This window comes from Syngnathus typhle, linkage group LG1 (assembly GCF_033458585.1).
Source record: "Syngnathus typhle isolate RoL2023-S1 ecotype Sweden linkage group LG1, RoL_Styp_1.0, whole genome shotgun sequence".
Lineage (NCBI taxonomy): Eukaryota > Metazoa > Chordata > Actinopteri > Syngnathiformes > Syngnathidae > Syngnathus > Syngnathus typhle.
In genome coordinates this window covers 10,195,822-10,201,853 of record NC_083738.1, presented here as the reverse complement: position 1 = coordinate 10,201,853, position 6,032 = coordinate 10,195,822, and positions in this window count along the sequence as shown.

The window sequence follows — 6,032 nt, the reverse complement described above, 5'->3', positions numbered from 1 at the left end:
GGTGGAGAAAAAGGTATAAAGAGGGGAGCCAAAGCCCTAATGCTGCCGTCCAAGGCTACCGTTCCGGCCGAAAAGATGGCCAACCTAATAAAGGATGTAAAGCATGAAGGCCGTTCAAACTTGAACGGCCAGAAGACTGAAGACTCTGACAGAACCGTAACCGCATTGTCGTTTCACACAGTTAATGTTCTCGAATATCCACTTTTACGTTATGATTTCTTCAGTAGCTTTGCAGTATTATTCACAAGTCCAGTTATGTAAGCGCAATAAGATATATTTATGGCGGATTGAGGTTCACTTTAGCACTTGGGACAGATGAATGTGTGTGCATCGAGTAATAAAAGTCTGTCTACGATGTTGCAACCCAAAGGATGAACGTGGGAGGCAGCTTGCCTTCTTTCACTTTAATAGAAATGAAATAAAGTCAAACCACTCACAAAGATGGGCCCCTGTGGAACTTAATGTCCAATGTATAAGTTACATTAAATTACATTATAATGAACTTGTAAAAATGTGTTTGATTAAGCAAAAATCAACATTACATTAAAATTACCAAGACATCGAAATAACAGAAAAAAAAGAAACAATACTGGTTTCGAGGTTTCACAAAACACATCAAACTATACATATACAATTACAAAAAGTAAAGTAAAAGAAGCAGTTGTAGAACCAAAGCTATCTACGTCATGGTTATCATTTTCAATCAAAATTACGGTTAGGTTTCCTCTTTTCTAGCTCAGGTATACTTCTGTCGAAAAGCACAAACGAAAGGAAGACTTAGAAGTAATTCTTAAAAACTGATTTTTTTTCTAGATTGGATAAGATCAGTTATGATCAGGGGTTCAACAAAGTGTCAAAACTGCCATAAACTAGTCAACGTTGAACAAAGAGATACTGTACTGTTCCCAATGTAATGTAATATAGTCCAGTGAATCTGCTACAATGAAATGTAAAATACTGGGGAGCACAAAAGAAATGAATGGCGACTCCACACGTTTGCTACCTTATTTTTCACATACTTCATTAGCTGTTACGCTACATCCTCCTCTGAAATCATGTCAGGCAAAACTACTGTACTGAAAAACTGATCGTTCTCCACTTTTTTTGCTGTTGTGTAGGGACGCAGTAAATCACATCCTTAATACCTCCGGTCGGGGGCTTGCCGCCTCCCTACATTGCATGATGCGAAAAACATGATGGGATCACGTTTGAGTGGGTCCCGGCGGATGAGGAAGCAGAAGAAAAGACGGAGACCTCGAGGCACCAACCAAGAAAGCCGGCAACAAACATGCTACATCTACCTGATGTGTGGCAGGTGGACGGTGCGCTATGCTATGATGACACACTATTAACAAATACAGTAGTGACCCTCTCACACCTTCATGCATTCTTCCTCCCCCATCTTAAAACAATTAAAGACAATCAAAGAATTTTCACTCAGAGGCAGCACATATGGTGGCACAGTGTGGCACTGGTATGCACGTCTGCCTCACAATGCAGAGGTCATGGGCTCGATTCTGTGCAAACACAGACCTGCAACTTAACTTCTGCACACATACTTTAAAATGACCTTTACCCGAGTAGCAATGTCCTTGGTCCATCAGAGTGAACAATAAAAAGCAAAGTCAGCAGTTTCTCCTAATGGATAATTTATACATGCTGTGTTTTAATACTCTGTAGTCATACTACCCTGACCAGATTTTGCTTATCCATAATTCTTGAGGTATAAAGCATGTTGCTCTTCAAAATTTCACGTTGGCTCGCCGGGACGCTGGGTTTGCTGTGATTGATGGTGCAAGCCTTCATCGAGGTCGTTTATAATGCCAACGTAAGTCTGTTTCGGCAGGATTTGGGTAATGCATCAGGCAGCCGCTTTGACTCACAGTATTTCTACTGGATTTTGCAAGCATCTGTAATTTTCTGACAACTTTTACTCCCTGCATGAAAACGTACATTCTACCCCTCATTAGGTCAAAAGAAGCTTGGTACTTTTGTCAATCTCTACGAATGATGACACAAGTTGTGACAAATAGTCACAGACATTGCTCTCCACCAAACTAAGCTAGCATTAGCACTGTACACAATAGTGTTGCACGAGATGCCGGTACATGTACTGTACCTCAATATTTCAGCGTCAAAAGCTGCTCGACGATACCATTTAATTTAAGCTCTCTCATCACTTGTCCACACGTACACGGACGCAATAAATAAGAATTAAAAGCTGAATTAAAAAGAGTAGGTCTTGAGCAGGCGGCATGGTGACGCACTGGTTAGCACCTCCGCCTCACACTTTCGCCCTCCCTGTGTGAAGTTTGCATGTTTTCCGGGTCCTCCATTTTTATCGCACGTTCCAAAAACGTGCATGGTAGGCCGATTGAGCACTCCAAATTTCCCGTAGGTGTGAGTCTCAGTACTGGCAACCAGTTCAGGGTGTCCCCCGCCTACTGCCCTATGACTGCTGGGATATGCTCCAGCAAGCCTGCGACCCCCGTGGGGACAAGCAGTACAGATTTTTTATTTTATTTTGTGAATCCAAGTTAGTATAAACTAGTATTTTCTATAACTCACAGTACAAAGCAACTTACAGCTTTTACTTTCAAACATTTTAGTCAGTATTTGATTGTACTTCTACTTGAGTACTTTTACCACCTCCGTGTGCACATGCATATGCATATACACTCTGGAAGGATCTGTGTGTGCAGAAATGTGCAAAAAAAAAACACACGTGCTCTGTGATTGCTCCCACACAACGGCGGAAATTACTCGGAAATCAGGGTGATTATCGGGCCCCAGCGGTACGCCGACAGGAGGATGAGCGTGGAGAAGGCCCAATGTTACCACTAGGTGTTAACACAATATATAGGGTATATGCATACTGTGCATTCATTTTCCAATGATTCCAATTTCCTACGCCTCACAAGCAGCCAAGTGACGAGCACACCTGCATCACAATTCAGAGGTTTTGGGATCTATGTGGCATTCAAAAATACATACATGCTACCTTCATTAAATTGGCCAAAGGTCTAAACGTGAGCCGCGATTTCAATTTAAAGCACGTTTTCCCAAATGCTATGTTCAAAAAACAGCACAAGAAAAATCACTTCTTTATGTTTCAAATAAGAAAGCAAAAGTTGACTCAATTTTGAGATATATGCTTTTCTTTGGACTGCAAATTTATGTCTATTTCCATTACCTGACACAATGACAACACTTCCTGTCGCCACAGCAACACTGGCGCCGCTGTTAAGTAAATACTGTTAAATTGTCTGAAGCCGGGCGCTCATTTAGCGTGACCGGCGGCGGCGGCTGTGGGGCTTTGTCGGACGTCGCCACATTTTGAGATTTGCCTTCCAAAGAGCGTCTGCTAGCTGGATCAGTGTTTTAAGATTGCTGGTAAAAGGTTCAATGATGTCACTTTATTGCAGCAACTAAAAGTCATTTTTTATCATTTGTTGAAGGCCAGTTGAGAATTGTAATAGCCGTGACACGTGTGCGGTGTGTTGGAAATGCTAAGAATAGCAACATTGCAAATCATTGGGGCAGTGGCTCATTTGCAGAGACTTTGGCTTTTGGGCCAAAGTGTCAAAAGTTTGAATTCCATTGTAATCAGAAATGGAAGAATAGCAACGAGTCAGTGGGGAGACACTAGTTTGATTTCTGGCTACTTATCAGGGGCCTTTGTGCAAGGCACCCCACAAATAGTGCCGATAGTCCAATTCGTTACAAATAAATTTTTTATACCGCTCCTTGAAACCCATATAAAATGTGGTTCCATTTGTTGAAAATACTTTTTAGGTGCTTTTAGGTGTAGCTGTTTTGGTTAACAAAAGAGTTACAATGGTGTAGTCTTTCATGCCCAAGTATGAACAAATAACAGCAATGAATTAACACCAGATCATCTTTCCACCCCTGCAAGTAACAATAACATGGAGTTCAACTACCCTATTTTCCGGACGATAAGTCGCATTGTTTTTCATAGTTTTGCCAGGGGTGCGACTTATGCGTGAAATTATTAACACATTACTACATAATTTCACATGTAATTTTCACACTAAACGGCAAGAGGGCGCTCTAGGCCTGTGGAATAATTGAAACTGCAACTGACAACGAGTCTGACACAAGTCATGAAGAAGAGGAAGCGCCACTTCTTCTACCTTCGGAGTTATCGGAGTTGTTTAAAAGTGACACAGAGGATGAAGATTTTATTTGATTTAGTGATTTGGAGTGACACGGATGGTTTGGTAAATCTGTAAGCATGTTATTTATGCTATGGTTATCTGAATAACTCTTAATATGTTACATCAGGCACATTCTCAGTTTGTTGTGTATGTGTCATGTAACGTTTGCATACCGTACAATTATTCAGCCTGTTGTTGCCTCTATTCTATTTTTATTTTAAATTGCCTTTCAAGATGACATGTCTGTTCTTGGTGTTGGATTTTATCATATAAGTTTCCCCCCAAAATGCGACTTATACATGTATTTTTCTTCTTTATAATGCATTTTAAGGGTGGTGCGACTTGTATTCCAGAGCGAGTTATAGTCCGGAAAATACGGTAGTCTAGACTAGTAAAGCTTTGCTGTTTTGGTAAGCAACAGAGTTGGAAAGTGAGGCCTTGTGCTGCATTCATGATACTGTGTAAACTATTAAATGAACAAATCAATCTTGTGAAAGTGGAGGTCCAGTGAAAAAACATCTTAATGCGACAACCAGACGAAGAGATGACATGTCAAAGAAATCAATCTCCTCCCTTCAGACGTGCACCATGCTCGCTCATCTATCAGTGATCTCCCCTTGGATGTTGACAACCTGTCCGTCTTGCTGCCACAACGTGCACTCACATCTTTCTTCCACCACCGCCAACCAGCCATGTGCCTCACTCACATGGCACAAGGCCCACCTCACATTTCCTGACCAATATTCATGAAAGCCTTTTGTATTTTGCTGTTGTTTATGGCTTCAAAACAACACAGGACTGCGCTCAACACACATATGGCTAGTAACGTCATTGTTCACGCACTTGAAAATGGTACTGTGTTACCGGTGTCTTGTCTGCGGAAAAAAATTATTAAACCACTTGTAACAATAATAATAAAAGGCTACTACTGTTCTAAATGTTGTGATTAATGTAGTGGCACACGTAAACAGCAGATACGAATAGATGACATGACGTAAACAGTTGACCAGATGTCTTTAGTTGGAATGATTTCAATCATAACGACAAAAACAATCTCCTTGCAAAAAGCCGGCTATCCTCACCATTGTGTCGAAAGCAATAAAAGAAAGGAACGGGGCAGTTTTCCAGATCCGAAGAAAGCGATTCCTACCAGTAATATTCTGGCTTCTGAGGTAGAATCAGCGCTATAACAAATGCGCGATGCTGTCTACCTGTGTGTAAGGGAATTCCACAATACCGGGACATTGGGGTATGAAGTTTAATATTCACTTGTTTCCACTACATTGTTTAAAAGCAATCAAGGTGACCAAAACGAGAAAAAGTCACCAAGCCAAACAATAAATTGTGAAAATTCTAATAAGGGGTTGAGTGCGAGTCAGCGGCCGCAGCGTTTGAGTGTAGGTGTGTCAATGTGTGTTTTCAAGAAGAAACGTGACCATATGGAAAACATTAGATGTGGGCTGTGTCAGCATGCTGGTATATTTGTGTGTTTGCACGTGAGCATATAGTGTTGTCTGCCACCTCTAGGAACCGATTTGAGCCAAGCACCACACCCGGCCTCTGCACACGCGCGCACAAAGCTGGCTGGAAGCTTACCAAAAGACATACACAAGGTTTTGGAGAAGATGGAGGAGAAAACAACAGGTGCTATTGTGGCTTCCTGTCGGTGTAGAAGACAAACATCATGTTTTACAATTTATGCAGCTCCTGCATATCTGTTCTTTAACCTCTCGTGTGCCCACTCTTGGGTGTGGATACTGCTGGTAACCTGCCTGCCTGCCTAACCAACCGCCCGTCCGTCTGTCCGTCTAATTGCACAAGCGTTTTTTTTTTAATCCTCATTGAAAAATAGTG